Raw genomic sequence first — 15118 nt, 5'->3', positions numbered from 1 at the left:
ACACAGGGAGTTTATTTAGTGAGTTAATATAATAGTCTCTGTATTATTATTTTTATTTTTGCATAACAACTATGCACAAAATAGTAGTTTAAATTAGTTTCTGTGGGTCGGTGTCTGAGCACAGATTAGCTTGGCCCCTGGTTCAGGGTCCTACAAGGCTGCACTCAAGATGTCCACTGGGACTGTGGTCTCGTCTGGGTTCTGGTTCTCTTGCAAGCTCACTCAGATTCTGGCAGACTGGTTTGCTTCTAGCTGTAGAACTCATAGCATCTTGTTGCTCAAGGCCAGTAGGATGGTCTTTGACCTCACCAAAGGCCTAAGCCCTCTTTTAAAGGCTTTTCACTGAATAAATCAGGGCCATCTAGGGATAATATCCCTCTTGATTAAATTCAACTGATTTGGGGACTTAGTTACATCTGTAAAATTTCTCTGCCTTTGCCTCATAATGTAACCTACTCAAGGTTCATGAGATCTATTAACTTTCCCATACAATGAACTTCATCACGAGCGTAACACCAGGGTAAAGACCATTGGGCCATCCTTGGACTCTGCTTACCAGAGTCTCTGTAAGAGATGCTGGGTACAACAAGCACAGTGCCTTGACAGAGACACGTGAGAGGAACCCACAGTGCTCTAACTCAGCCGGTGTAGAAATAAACCAACACACAATTAAATATAGGTGGTAAGTCCAAATACAGAAGCATGTTTAAGGTCCCGAGGTCATTCAGAAGAAGCAGCCCGCAGTTCCTTCTGGAAAGGGACAAATCTCAGGAGTCTTCCTAGGAGAGGTTTTTCTTGAAAGATAAGCAAGATTCATAAGATGAACAAATACAGAGCAGACAGGTTAAGCGAGAGGAAGAAGAGTCAGTGATAAATACCTTTGAGATTTCTAATAATATTGTAATATATTTTAATAGTTTGATATCTTATTCATAATGGACTTTTGCATTTGTTTATTGTTTTAAAGATTATGTTAAAACATTACTTATCTGGATTGCTGATTGTTTGCGGGGGGCATACTCTTAAGTTTTGCAGCTATGGCCAATGCCCCCCCTTCTCACCCTCGTGCTGGCCCTGAGCTCTCAGGGAGCGGTGGCTCTTTGTATGGCTGGAATGTAAGGTGAGAGAGAAAACCTGGCTGGGGTAAGCCTAGGGAAAATTGTATTGTCCCCTGAAGAGCTCCAAAGACCTTACCCTGAGGAGCATGGTTTTAAAACACTGGACAGTGACCAGATGAGACTGGCATTTAGAAAGATTACACCTGGCAAAAAAGCAGAGGCTACTCTGGGAGGGTTTGCTCTTCTCCATTCAAGGAGAACAATTGTAGTGGTCAGACGAGGCAAGTAATCATACTTATACTACCCAGAGCATCTGGCTCACTGAAAAGTATGTTAATTCGGTGATTTGCCGTCAGAAACTGAGAATTTCTTTTCGGAGAGCATGTTAGATGGCTTTTTTGACTCATTAAATGGTAGACCTCTTGCTTAATGTGATTTCTTTATGGCAATCACATTTGTGGCTGAAGCGCTTCTGTAACTCTCCGCAGCGTATTTCACCTGAGAAATGTGTTTGATAAGATACAATGTTCTGATAAGTGACGCCAGGATGGAGTCGGAGCCTATAGTTTTATCGCATTTATATGCAGTGATGTTAGGTTAGGAGTCAGGCAAATGAATCCTCACCATACAAAATTGAACAACCCAGCTTTATAATTGTTTCAGGATAGTCGAGTGCCTATTTTGTCTCTTTTCAAAGTACCCAGAGGAAATCTTCCTGGGGCCATTGAAAATATCAGAGTCTGCAGATGGAGATCATAACGATACAGTATTGGCTGTCTACTTAATATACAACTAGTGAAAACTGATTCAATGGAGGGAGCCAGGATTGTAACCGGATGCTTGATTGGAAGGGCTGATATAACCAAGAGGCCGATTTATATAGATTATTTTGCACAGTAAAGAAGTGGCATGTTAAAAAGTATTTACTGCCTTAAAAATGTCTAAATATGCACAACATAAATGCTGAGAGAATCCTACAGTTCTTTATACGTCAACATCATTTAATATTTCTGATATCAGGCCCCATCCCACACCTCCACTCTTTGACATTTTTTTTTAAACATATTACTACACCAGTCCTCGATTGTTTTCTTTCTTATTGATAAAAACCGAAGATGTCACTAAGCTTTGTTTATGTATTAGGGTATATGTTTTTCAATTAGTACAGGATTATGTGTTTTTTAGAGTTTCTTATCAGCTGACTAGAAAATACCATGAGTGACTCTTAACATTAAAGACAGATTTCTCAATCTTAGGGCAGCCGTGTGAATTGTAAGCTGTTTAGCAGCCTCTCTGGCTTCCTTCCACCCACCAGATGACAGAAGCACCTCCCCAGTAATGAAAACCAAAAATATCTTCAGAAACGGACAAATTTCCCGTGCATGCAGAATCACCCTCGGCTGAGAAACGCTGCATTAGAGGATCCTATTGTATAAATATGTATTCCCTTTTGATAAATATTTAGGTTGTTTTCAGTTTTTGAAACCACAAAACAATTCCTGCACCGAGCCTGTCAATCCCATCCGTCTCTGAATAAATGTATAAGCCTATAAATTACCTGTGGGATAAATTCCTAGATAAGCTCTCAGGTCAAAGAGGATATGTAATTTACATTTGTATAGATTTTGCCAAACTGCTCTTTTTTTTAATACCTATTTTGTCTTCGAACCACTCCGTCAGAATCTCATGCTGTCTCTGGGTAGGAAAGAAGACACCCAATAAATGTTTAAATCATAAACTCAAAAGCTTTAAAAATGATGACAGCACGGTGTCCACCGCTTTGACCAAAGCTATCGTGGAGGAGGAGATGGCCTGTCAGATGCTTTCAAGGCAGGGAGAGTGGGCGAGGAGAAAGGCAGCGAAGTGGGAAGGGAGGAGGAAACAAACACTCTTGCATGTCTTCTGTGTCCAGGTGCTGGGCTACGCACAGTACACATGTTGCCTGCAGTGTATTAGGAATTATCATTATGGCCCCTGCAGGGATTGGCTTGGGTCTCTGGGCACAGATCCAAACCAGGTGGGCAGGCTTAAGGACTGAACACTGTCAACGGCAGGGCAGGTGCTGTTCCTCTTGTGCAAAGATAAGAGCCACATCCTCAACAGCCTGAAGAAAGACTCAGCCTCATGGCAGATATATTTCATTAAAATAGCCCATTGCTCCAGCCCCTCCAAGGCTTTTGTGATAGATGCTTGTGTCATATTTTAATTCCAAAGTCACAAACCAGGGCCCAGAAGGTTGGACTTGCCCACAGACATGGTTTGTTTGGATGCCGTAATGTATATAAAACTGAGCCAGCATTTAAAACTTAAGCAAACTTATACAAATTCTCGAGGTCTGGGTTCCCGTTCACAAGGATAAAGCTGCCCAACAGTGGGCAGGCGTTCCGACTGGCGAGAAGCGGCACAGTTGAATGAGAAGCAGATGCCCCTTAAGACAGGGCACATGCTCTCCAATTTATTCTCATCCCTGCCATTCCCCATGGCCTCCTTGATATAAACGTGTAGGATCAGTTTCTACTGAAATAATAGTCCTGAAATTTATCTCCCTCTTGAAAAGCTTCTTCCTGTAAACATTCTTTAAATCACAGGGAAAGGAAATGAAAAGGGAGCCACACACAATTAGAAAAATAGGAGAGATTATAAGCCCAGCTCAGTGGTTCTCAAACCTGTCTACATAGGAGACTTACTGGAAAAGTCTTCCCAAAAAGCCCAGCTGGTGTGGCTCAGTGGTTGAGCGTCGACCCATGCACCAAGAGGTTGCCGGTTCCATTCCCGGTCAGGGCACATGCCCAGGTTGTGGGCCAGGTCCCCGGTGAGGGGCATGTGGGACGCAGCCAATCGATGTTCTCTCTCATCAATGTTTGTCTCTCTCTCTCCTTCTCTCTTCCTCTCTCTCTAAATTCAATAAAGAAAAAAATTTTTTTCATTAAAAAACAAACAAACATGGTGAGTACCTGAATCCCTCACTTTCATTAATTTGACCACAATCCCTGACATCAATTTTTTATTTTAATTTTTTTGTTATTGTTGACAATATGACAGATATCCCCATTCCCCTCTTTGCCCCCCACCAGTGTTTAAATGTCCCCAAGCAATACTGATGTAGAGAAAACACTGACACATCTAAGTTCTAATCCAGGTTACTATTTGTATAACCAGGCACCTATAAGTATTTCAGCTTTGGATTTTTTGCCCCAAGCCACTTACACCACGTTCTTAAACAATTGTCACTGAAGTCTGTCTGGTTTACCCCAGTAAAGTACATATTCAAAGCAAATCAAACTGCAGGACAGAGTAGACACTCAATAAACTTCCGCGGTGTCTTACCTTGCGTCCAGGTCACTGTCTCTTTCTCTCCCACTTTATCTGATTAACCCAGTTTGTCTCATCTCCAACTCACCACATCTGTTCCTCTGGACTCTGTCTGTTTCTTCCTCTCATTCGTGATTCTCATATTCTCGTGAAGGAACTGGACCTCAGCAGGGAAGCTCATCCTCCTGGTAAGGGGCAGACGCCAACCTTTCTCATGGCAAAAACTCACGCTCTTCCCAGGGTACCACACTGTTCCAGAGAATTCTTACCGCTCCTCTTATTTTTGAAGTCCTTTGACTGAAGATAAAGCTTTTTATTTCACCAGGAGCTCGAGGGAGAACGCCTCTGGAGAGGTGAAACAATGAAATAAAACCACACCAATGTACAAATAACTAATTGCAGATCTTTTCCTAAGAATGGAATGGGCTGAAATCTGACATTATTTCTGGCTGGTTATGGAAGTTTTACATGCCATTGGAGAAAAATTGAAAAATAGATAAAAATAAAAGGAGCACATTTACTAGAGAATTACCACTCTTGAAAAACACTCTTAATATTTTGATATGCTTTCTTCCAGTTTTTCTCTTATCCATTTATCTCAAAACTGAGATCATATGATGGATACAATTTTCTCTCCCAATTCATCACCTAGTATTTACTGACTATTTCCCCAATTCATTGAACATTCTTTGAAAAATTTTCGCAAAATAGGTTGTTGTGAAGAACCACTATAATTTATTTAACCAGTTTTAATGGGGGATGCTAGAGATGAATTTCGAAAGATGTGGGGTATTTCACAAATGAACACGGGAACGCCGGGGCCCGTGTGCCGACTCCATACCAGTACCACTGCTTCCCAAGAACCACATGTGGCCGCTCTATGTCCCTGGTTGACTGTTTGATTTGGGTTCAAATGGAGTCTTTGGGAGTTTAGATTATGCCAGTTTTTCAGGGGAGGAAGATCAAACTTAACATAGAGAAATAAAAGAGGAGACAGGGTCAAAGAGGGTTATTTTACACTGGAGATGCTTAGGTGGTTTCACCTTGGAAGACAACTACCAGAGGGCAGTCGGCACTCTTTAAAGAGGCACGCTGAGTGAGAGATGATGAATGGAAATGTCTTGCTTCTTGAACTAGCATCATCACAAATTAATTATGAGATTTTAAACGGCAGCATTTAAGCACTATTTATTGGGCATACATACTGTGCCAAACAAGACATTAAGGCTATGATGACGGGCAAGAGAGACACTTGATTCACTTCTGATTTACTTAGAAGATAAAATAACAACATTATGTAACTCTATTTCCTTCTTTATAAAATCAGGGGATCTCCATAGCCCCTTTCAGTCATAGCATATCATTTCCTCATGCCATTCACTAATTGAAGAAACACTTATTACATAAATACTATCTTGCATGCACTTTGCTAGCTGCTGCTGATACAAAGTCACTTGTTCTTAAACTCACTGTATAGTGAGAGTAGGTGATAGAAACATAATCGACATTGAAATGCAATGCCTTGCCATTATGGAAGTAGACTGGGTGACTAGGGCCACGCGGAGGAAGCACCTGTCTTTCGGAGAGGGAGTGGGAAGCCCGGGACCGTGAAGAAGGGGAGAAGACCGCACAGAAGCTGAAGTTCCCCATGCAGAGAACCTGGGAAGAGGCAGGTAGCGTATACATCAGCACCGAAGAATGAGAAAACGTGACATATTCAGGGAATGATTGGAATATGTTATACTTATTAATTTATCCTTTACACAAACATTCCTTGCATCTTAGAGTGCCAGGCCTTGCACTAAACCCCGGGAATGAAATAGAGATCAGCAGAAATAGGGTGCCTGATTCAGCGTGCTTAGATTTTATTGGTGGAGACACACAGCAGACAAATGACCACATGGGTCAGTGTGTAATTACAAGCAGGCACAGGGCTGTAAAGGAGAATTCTCAAAGTCACCCCAGTAGGATTAAGAAGTTTAAGAATCATGTGAAGGAAAAGGTGGAGGGGAAGCAAAACATTTAAAGTGTTAGGAGTAAGCCCTGGCCGGTTTTTGCTCAGCGGCTGGAGCATCGGCCAGAGGACCAGAGAGTCCTGGGTTCGGTTTCTGCTAGGGGCACGTACCAAAAAAAGAAAAAAGAAAAAAAAAGTGTTAGGAGTAAGCTGCTCAAAATATCTCTTAATGGAGGTTGGAAGTGTTTATTTGGTGAAATTTGTATTGTCATTTGGCTGGAGCATGAAGGACAAAGGGGGTTGGCATAAGGTGATGCAAAAGCAGAGGCTTAGGCCAAGTCACATAAGCCCAAGGACCATCTTGGGCCATGACAGGCAGTTACCAAGGTTTTTTATTACACTTGACATTTACTAATACGGTCTTTAAATCCTACCTTATCTGTGCTGTCCCTTATTACAAAGTTTCTTCTTTTACTGTGTTTCTCCTCCTCAATGGACCTCTGGGATTTTCTACCTGCTCCTTCTTTTTAGGGGGCTGCTCTCCGCCTTCCCATGAGATCAGCCTCATCACACAAGCTGGCTCCTGGTGGTTAGTGGTAGGGATCCACACAATTGAAGGCAGACCAGTCAGGGTACCCCTTGCTTAAGACCATAGTATATGAGTCAAGGAGATTTTCCAGTAAGTATCTTCTCAGATCAATTTTCCGTATTTATAGTTGCAAAGGATACGTGGTAACCCACACCATGAGTGTCACAGAGTAAGAGTAATGTCATTTTTTTCTTTTTTCTTTCTTTTTTTTCTTTTTACCAGTAACTTGAGCAGAGACAGAGAAATAGGACAGGATCTCCAGAGCATTCATACTTTCGATGTTTCTTACTTGGACTATGACCTAGAACACAAACGCCCAGGAGAAAGATGCCACCCACCTTTACATCATGTTACATGTGTATAGATTAGTGTAAAGGAGCGTAGAAAAGGTATGCTATCTGTAAATAACAAAGACAATATCAGGGGTTCTCCGGACCCAGGAGCTGGGTCAGGAAGGATAGCAGGGGTCCGACCTGCACCTGGACATCACGGGAACAGCCTTGAAGGGCTTCATGCTGGATCACCAACACCAGCGGCCTTGGTATTTTTCTGTAAACTGGCTCGGTCCAGTTCATTGCTGAACGTTGAAGAAAAAGAAAAAAATTGTCCTTGTTTACTTAACCAAAAGTGACACTGGCCCACCCTAATTAATGTTTCAAAGCGAAAGAAGACATCAAAGATTCAGGGATTCGGGAAATTCAAGCAACAGTAACTTGAATAGCACATAAAATCCCACTGACAAAGATTCTCTTTCCTGGGGCTTTTGTGGTTTTGGATGAAGTGGATGTTCTAGAGGGAAACAAAACTCCTTAGAAACCTTGTCTAAAGAAAATGTCTCCACCATCTGAGAAGGCCATTCCCTTGGACCAAGGGGAGGGAGGACTATGCCAGGCTATCCCGAATACAGAGCAGAGAGGGGTCAGACAGCACGGCCACTTCACACTCCTTAGAAGCGGGATTTCCCATCTGTAAAGCGTATTAACATTTCTGCTTCTAAAAGAACAATTTAATTGCATTCCGTGAATGAATGGAAAGCTAATTTCAGGGGACAATGACGAGAGATGTTAACAAGCATGAAAAAGAAAAAGCCCAAAACAATTGTGTGGTCAATGAGATGTAATAAATATAATGTTCAACATGTGCAGGACTTTTCAGAGCCTTTCATAAGTTAATTTATGTTGTGAATCTCCAGTGAGGTAGTAATCATGATTTCAAAAATTTACTTAAATAAGGGAAATTTTTACTTTTCTGCTCAGATTCTTGAAGGACCAATCCTTATAACAACACCATTAATATCATTAAGTATTTATTATGTGCCAGAAACTGCTGTAATTGCTTTACACAAATTATTTAATACTCATGAGAAGTCTTAGATGTAGAAATCTATTCTATAGAGAGATAAACGATTAAATAATTTTATTTTTAAAATATAAAATTAAAAAAAAATAAGAAAGTACTAAACATCATCAAAAACCTTTGCTGCTTTTCCATGTCTCTCACCTTAAGGTTGGTGGTTTGTACTGAACTCACGTAGAAAACGAATCCTTGGGGACGCTACATGCCCTTGCTCTACACAGAACCAAGAATGCACGTAGATTCTTCCCTGGCTTCCCACCCTTTCTAGACCACATTGCAGGCAGGACAAGCTTTGTCTTGAGATTCAGGAAGTCTAGGTTTTAGCAGAAGAAAACATGCTGGAACCTCCAACAACAAGCCTCTTGTGGACGTGGCCATCAGGCTGGGGAAGGCAGAGGGGAGTGGGAGAGGGAAGGGGGGATCAGTGGGGGAAAAGGGGGGCATCTGTAATATTTTCAACAACAACAACAAAAATCAATAAAATAAATGGAACAAAAACAAAAGGTTTTGAGAAAACCTGTAGTCAAAATACACAAATAAATATTTTTGAAAACAGAAAAAAAGTATATCATGGACATGTTTCTGATTCTGTATTAAAACCCCTGGCCGGCTGATAGTTCCACGTGTCCTGACTCAGTGGGCCCGCAGCACTGGGAGACTGAGTTTTTCTTGGTGAAGACTAGTCGGGTTACTTGGTTCACATGTCTGTCTGTTGTGATGTTTGCAATTGTCCGGCATCACTGCTGGCATGACTCATCCTGCACTCGGAGGAAGGTGGGGGGAGAATTTGGGGTGGGGGAAGATCTTCTGGAGAGGAACTTTGATTCATAACATGCCGAAGGAGATGTAATGGAGTGAAGTTAGGATTTCTCGTCATTCTTTTGCAATCCTGAACTCCAAGTATGATATTGGTAAAATCCTGAGAAGTCGATGAGATTCTGTTAAACCAGCGATTTTCAACTGCTGTGCAGCAATGATTTTTCAAATATGCAATACCTGACTATTTACTCAAGGGCACTGACCTCATTTACTTAGATTGTCAAATTAAAAAATAAAATAAAATAAAATAAAGACAACAGCCAAGACAACAATAGAAGTCCAGCGTGAATGAATCAAAATTATACCTATTACTTTGGTCAGATTAGCAAAAAATAGTTTTGCTGTGCCACAGAACTTTAGTAATTATATGTGTACTATGAGATGAGAAAGGTTGAAAATCACAGTGTTAAACCAGAAGAAGAGTTACAGTGGCACTAGTATCTGACTAGTTCCAACCAGATACTCACCCCCTGACCATAGTGATGTTATTAGGGTTGGCAGTCATAAACATCCGGGGACTTCCGGACTTGGTGTTTTTGTGTGACAGTAGCTATGCATTTAAATGAGTTTTTCCTGGACATCCCTCACCCAAAATTCCAGATTATATTGGCATCTAATATATTAGATTTATAGACAGCTTTATATTTGACAAAGCAATTTTATATATGGTGACTTCATTTCATGTTCACAAAACTCTACGAGGTTTGTTATTATTTCTCTATTTTGTGAATAAAGGAAGAAGCGTGGAAAGGTTAAAGAACTTTCCCTGAGCTGCGCAGTTAGTGAACAGACAAGCTAGACTTCAGAACTAGGTCCTTCCTTTAACCTTTCTCCCGTTAACCCTCCCAAGTGCACTGGCGCTTACAGAAGGGAAGAGCTAGGAAGTATAACTTAAACTAATAGAGATTCATTTTTACCATGAAATTGCCATTTTCTTAAATTATAATATTCAAATCTGAAGATAAGAGATTTGTTATTCTAATACTTGCCTAGTGGATTAAAAACCAAATAAAGTTTTCATGTATCAGAGTGTGATAAGTTTCAGATTTTTAATCTAATAATTCTACTAAAAGTCATTCACATTTAAGTTAAAATGGAAAAATATATCTATGAACCAAGATGTGTTGACATTTCATTTTATTGATGATAAAAGGTAAAACTTGCCCTGGCCGGTTTGGCTCAGCGGTTAGAGCGTCGGCCTGAGGTCTAGAGGGACCCGGGTTCAGTTCCTGCTAAGGGCATGTACCTCGGTTGCAGTTTGTCCCCGGCCCTGGTTGGGTCATGCGGGTGGCAGGCACTCGATGTGTCCCTTTCATGTTGATGTTTCTCTCTCTATCTCTCTTCCTCTCTCTCCCTTCCACTCTGTCTGAACAAAAAATGAAAAAAATGTCCTTGGGTGAGGATAAGAAAAAAAAGGTAAACCTTTCTCAAAGACTGCAGTGACTTAATGGCAGACAATGCAGTGGAATATTACACAACCATTGAAATGATATTTGCCAGAAGCTTTTCAATAAAAGGGAGAATTCGTGTTATGAGATAAGAAGAAAAGCAGAATGTACAAGTATCTATATTTAGAAAATATGCATACAAAAGAAACAGAAGACACTCATGGGAATCTATCTCATCAGTAATTAAGCTGAGGGAATTATGAATAAGGACATAGTCTTTTTCCTGCTACTATTCATTTCCAAAACGACCATTTTCTTGTTTATAACTTAGAATCAAATTTTTAAAAGGTTAAAAAAATGCATTTAAAAAATAAGGTTAAAGCAGGTGTCGCATTCATGTGATATTTTGGCTCACACTTTTTCTTGAAACCTGGAAAATTAACTGCGTCTAAGGTGAGGGTGTTGCTGCCCAGTGGATCTCCGAAGGTCTTCCTTGCACCCATTTGCTATGACTATTGAACAGAGCGAGGATTTGCGTCTTTTGGCTAGCCTCGTGCAGTTCTGCCTTCCTGAGAGCACCCGGCTGTCCCCTTGGGGCAGCCTCGCTGTGCCTAGGCTGGGTGTGAGGGAGGGCTGCCTTTCCCCCCTCCTCCTCTGCTGTCCGCAGCGGTGAACCTTGCCTGATGGCGCTCCGGAACGCAGTGTCAGGTGCAGAGCCCTTCATCCCGGCGGGCCAGTGTTTCCTTCCAGAAGAGGACGGCCAAGCCTCCCCTGTCACTTCAGGGCTCTCTCCAGGGCCAGTTCGGGGGAAGCCGCGTTCTCAAGCCTCAGCTCTGTGACCTGCTTTTACCTTTCCAGAAAGTCCCTTCCCACTGAACTTACCCAGGTCGGGTCCCATGGCTCTCGGCCCAGATCGCGGACCAAGACCCGCACGGACGAGCCCTGTCCACCCCGAGCCTCGGCAAACACTGCTCGGCTCCTTGGACCTTACCAACCCGGCGTTTGCAGCCCAGGAGAACCTGCAGCGCAGGCTGCCCGCGAAGAAGACTCACCCGGAGGACCGAGTCAAAACGCCACTGACCACGACGCAGCAGCGCAAAGCCAAATGTCTTGTCATGGCGTATGCACATTTTAGGCTCCAGAATGATCTGAGAATTAAGTCTCTTAGTTGCCACCAGTGGTCAGATTTGGCTCAAATGTCACTTTGCAACGTGAGGGCGGACCGCAGTGCGTTGCAGGAGCCTTGATGACGTTGTGCTCCTGGACTTGCACAGCATCTGAGACACGGAACTTTTTTTTTTTTTTGGCTATTACTCTGGTTGTTCTTCAAGACCTTTCCCTGGGAAGGACATAGCATCTGGCCAGCTCCAGCTCCCCTCCGTGTCTGGAGATAACCTGCTGAAGCCCAGCTCCTTTGTAATTAGAATGACGGATGTGGTGCGTTGGATTTGTAACAACTCTCTCAAGACAGGGAAGACCCAAGTCATCAGCCCCTTTTCTCCAGTCTTTTGACCCGATGACATTGCCCAGGACAGACACTCGGAACCTGAAAGCAGTTTACCTCGGTGAGGTAAGCTTCCTCTTAGTGGGTCCAGAAACTAAAGCAGCCTTTCCAACAGGAAGCTGACATACTGGCTTTAAGTTCTGTCCTAAAGAGACAGTTTGTCAGCGTTGGCTCTGTTTACTCAGCTAGGGGGTGAAGCGGATAACACGTCTGACTTGCAAATACATTTCTCCAAAAGAATACAAACAGAGCCACCATCCTGTCCAAAGCAGCGGTGGGCAGGAGGCTCTGGGTTGAGTGGTGGGAAGGGGGAGCTGGTGTCTGCTTATTCCTGCATAAACTTTTCGCCCCTCCCTCTCTCCATCCCCCTCCCAGTTTACTGGGGTGAGAATGGCCAGAGCTGCTGCCAGGTCCTCGGAGGAGGTTCCGGGAGGAGGACAATGTGGCAGTTCCAGGAGTCCAGGGACAAGGAGCCTCTGTCTCCTTTTGAGAGCACAGGTAATGCCCCTTCTGTGGCCACTTACACTTCTCTCTGGTCCCAGGGATAAAAGCTCCCTCTCTCCCTAATTTCTTCCCAGCCACTCAGTTCTCCCTGCCACGTCCTGGACCAGGCCTGCTCAGCCCTTCTATCAGGTAAAGACCGGGTTGCTGGACCTCAGTGGCCATACCGTGAATCCAACCCACCTCTCTCCACCTTCCTTTGCCCTCCGCGGACTAGGACTGTTTCAGGCAGACAATTCTGTTCCTGCCCTGGTTCCTGGCTTTCTACCTCAGAGACACCCCTTTGCTGGGGGATCCCTTCTGATTTCATTCACCACAGAAGTAATACCTCTGTCATGTCCTCTCTTTTTTTTGATACAGTTTCATATCAATTTTTTGTTTTCTGCTATTCTCACTATGGATCAAGCATTATAAGCACAGGAATGCAACAGTGATAAAGTCACGCATGGCCCCTCTCCTCCGAGCTTACCATCTAAGAGACACGGAACATCGGTCCAAAGCAGGTGGAATGGGACGGGGTGAACACGGGTGCCCTGGGGTTAATGGCAGTGGCCCTTGAGCTCCATTGCTGGGATCAGGCATGTCCTCCTCAAGACACCAGGAGCTAAATGAGCAGGGGGATTAAGGAGAAAGCAGCTAGCTGAAGTAGGTGACTTTAACAAACCAAGAAAACAGCGTTTTCTCTTATTTTACTTTTGTCAGTTGTAGTTAGTTAGTTAACATGCATTGTGAACTTTTTGAGAAATAGAAAATGAATCAGAAAGAAATAAAAACCAATGATCTCAAGTCCTATCATCCAAATATCATTCACCATTAACATTATGCCACCTTTACTTCTTATCTTGGGGGGAGGGGAAGGTGTGGTGAGGAATGAAGGAGTCATGTAGAAATGAGCAAGATTTTGTTCGTTTCATATTATTTACTGTATGTAGTTTTGAATAGTGCTTTTTTGAACTTGAAATTGTACTATAAGCTTTGCTTCACTCCATTAAAACTTCCAAACACATCATTTTATTGGCGTATTTATTCTTTCTATGTGAGTCACTCCTGGTTTCTCTTACTCCTGTGGTCGCCCCAGTAACCTCTCTGGTTCATGCCTCCAAGTCAGACTTGCCTTCTTAGCATCCCTGGAAATGGACAATATTGGGTCCATGTGTGCTCCCCCTCATTTGCGTGAATTTGAATGGCCCAGTGCCCCCACCTGATTAGCCAGAACACCCCTAAGCCCAGGACCTTCCAGGCACTGGCTTTCTCTGGCTTGGAGATGCTCTCCCACGTGTGCTCAGTAAGTGTTACTGACTAATCTGTCCACCGCTGTTCCTTTAAAACATAAACAAGCATCAAAAGCTGACACAGAGGCTCAGGCTGCTCTGAACTTCATTTGACTCCTTTCGTTGGGCAACATCTCAGTGCCTCACACTGCGAGTCACTGGTTCTGCCAGTCATCGTTTGTCCGGGAACGTGCCCTTCACCCAGGGTGAGGGCGAGGGTTAGGACATCGTGTGCCATGTATTGATAGGCTTCCCTTGCTGATCCACTCGTGGGAGCTACTGATATCACATCTGTATTCCCTTGCACCATCACTATCCTCACCACTGTCAACGTCATTGTTATTGTTGGTACCATGCCAGCCCTGTGCTTAGAGTGTTCCTCGTATTATCTCACTGAAATTTCCAAATAAACACCTGAGATAAATGTTATTTGCATCCCTACTTCTGAGAATTTAAGCAAAAAAAAAAAAAAAATCCAACAAACAGCTAGTAAATGGATAGGTTAATGATTGAACCAGATTTGCCTGATTTCAAAGTGAGTGATTTTTAAAATGTGAAGTGTCGGGGTGTGTGTGTGTGTGTGTGTGTGTGTGTGTGTGTAATTGAAGCAAAGAAAGAAAGACTAGAGAACATCTTCACTTAGGGAAATTTGAGAGCACCCATTAGACTTTATGTTTCTTATTTCAAAAAGGACATCCGGCAAGATTTTGACCAATGCCTGAGTTGGCAATGAGAACCCAAAGATTTCTGTGGACAACAGGAAGACACCCTCATTTGCAGTCATGAATTCTGTTTCCCAGCAAGTATTGCTATTGCAGTGGTTGTTCTCCGTCTGCACCAAATACAGACGTTCTGCAGCGAGGTGCAGGCAAGTGAAAGGGGAGGGGAGCAACTCCGGAGCCGGACCAAGCGGCAGTCACATAGGAAGGCTCCTCCTTGGAAGGAAAGGGGGGAGGAGGAGGAGAGGAGAAAGGCCCTGTGAGGAAGAAGGAGGCCTCAGCTACTAGCCACGAACCAACCCTGCCTGCACCAGCCTTTTGGACGTCCAGCCTCCAGAATTGTGAAAAAATTGTTTCTGTGTTTTAAGCTACACAGTTGGTGGCATTCTGTTCTGGCAGCTGGAGCAGACTAATGCAAGTGTAAATACGCAGGACACTCTACTAGGTACATTTTTGTCATATATAAGCCGTGTGGCCAGATCTTGGAGCTGTGAACTCATTGGGTCTATTCATTCTTATCTTCATTTTGCATTTACTATAAAAATGTCACGTGTCTAATGAACATATAAGAGGGCAAAGTAAATAATTTATGGAAGAGGTGCTTCTTGCCATTATATTTTGGCCAAGCAGGACATGGTGGGTGGTCT

This window comes from Molossus molossus, unplaced genomic scaffold, assembly GCF_014108415.1.
Source record: "Molossus molossus isolate mMolMol1 unplaced genomic scaffold, mMolMol1.p scaffold_m16_p_1, whole genome shotgun sequence".
Classification (NCBI taxonomy): domain Eukaryota; kingdom Metazoa; phylum Chordata; class Mammalia; order Chiroptera; family Molossidae; genus Molossus; species Molossus molossus.
This window is presented reverse-complemented; position numbering follows the sequence as displayed.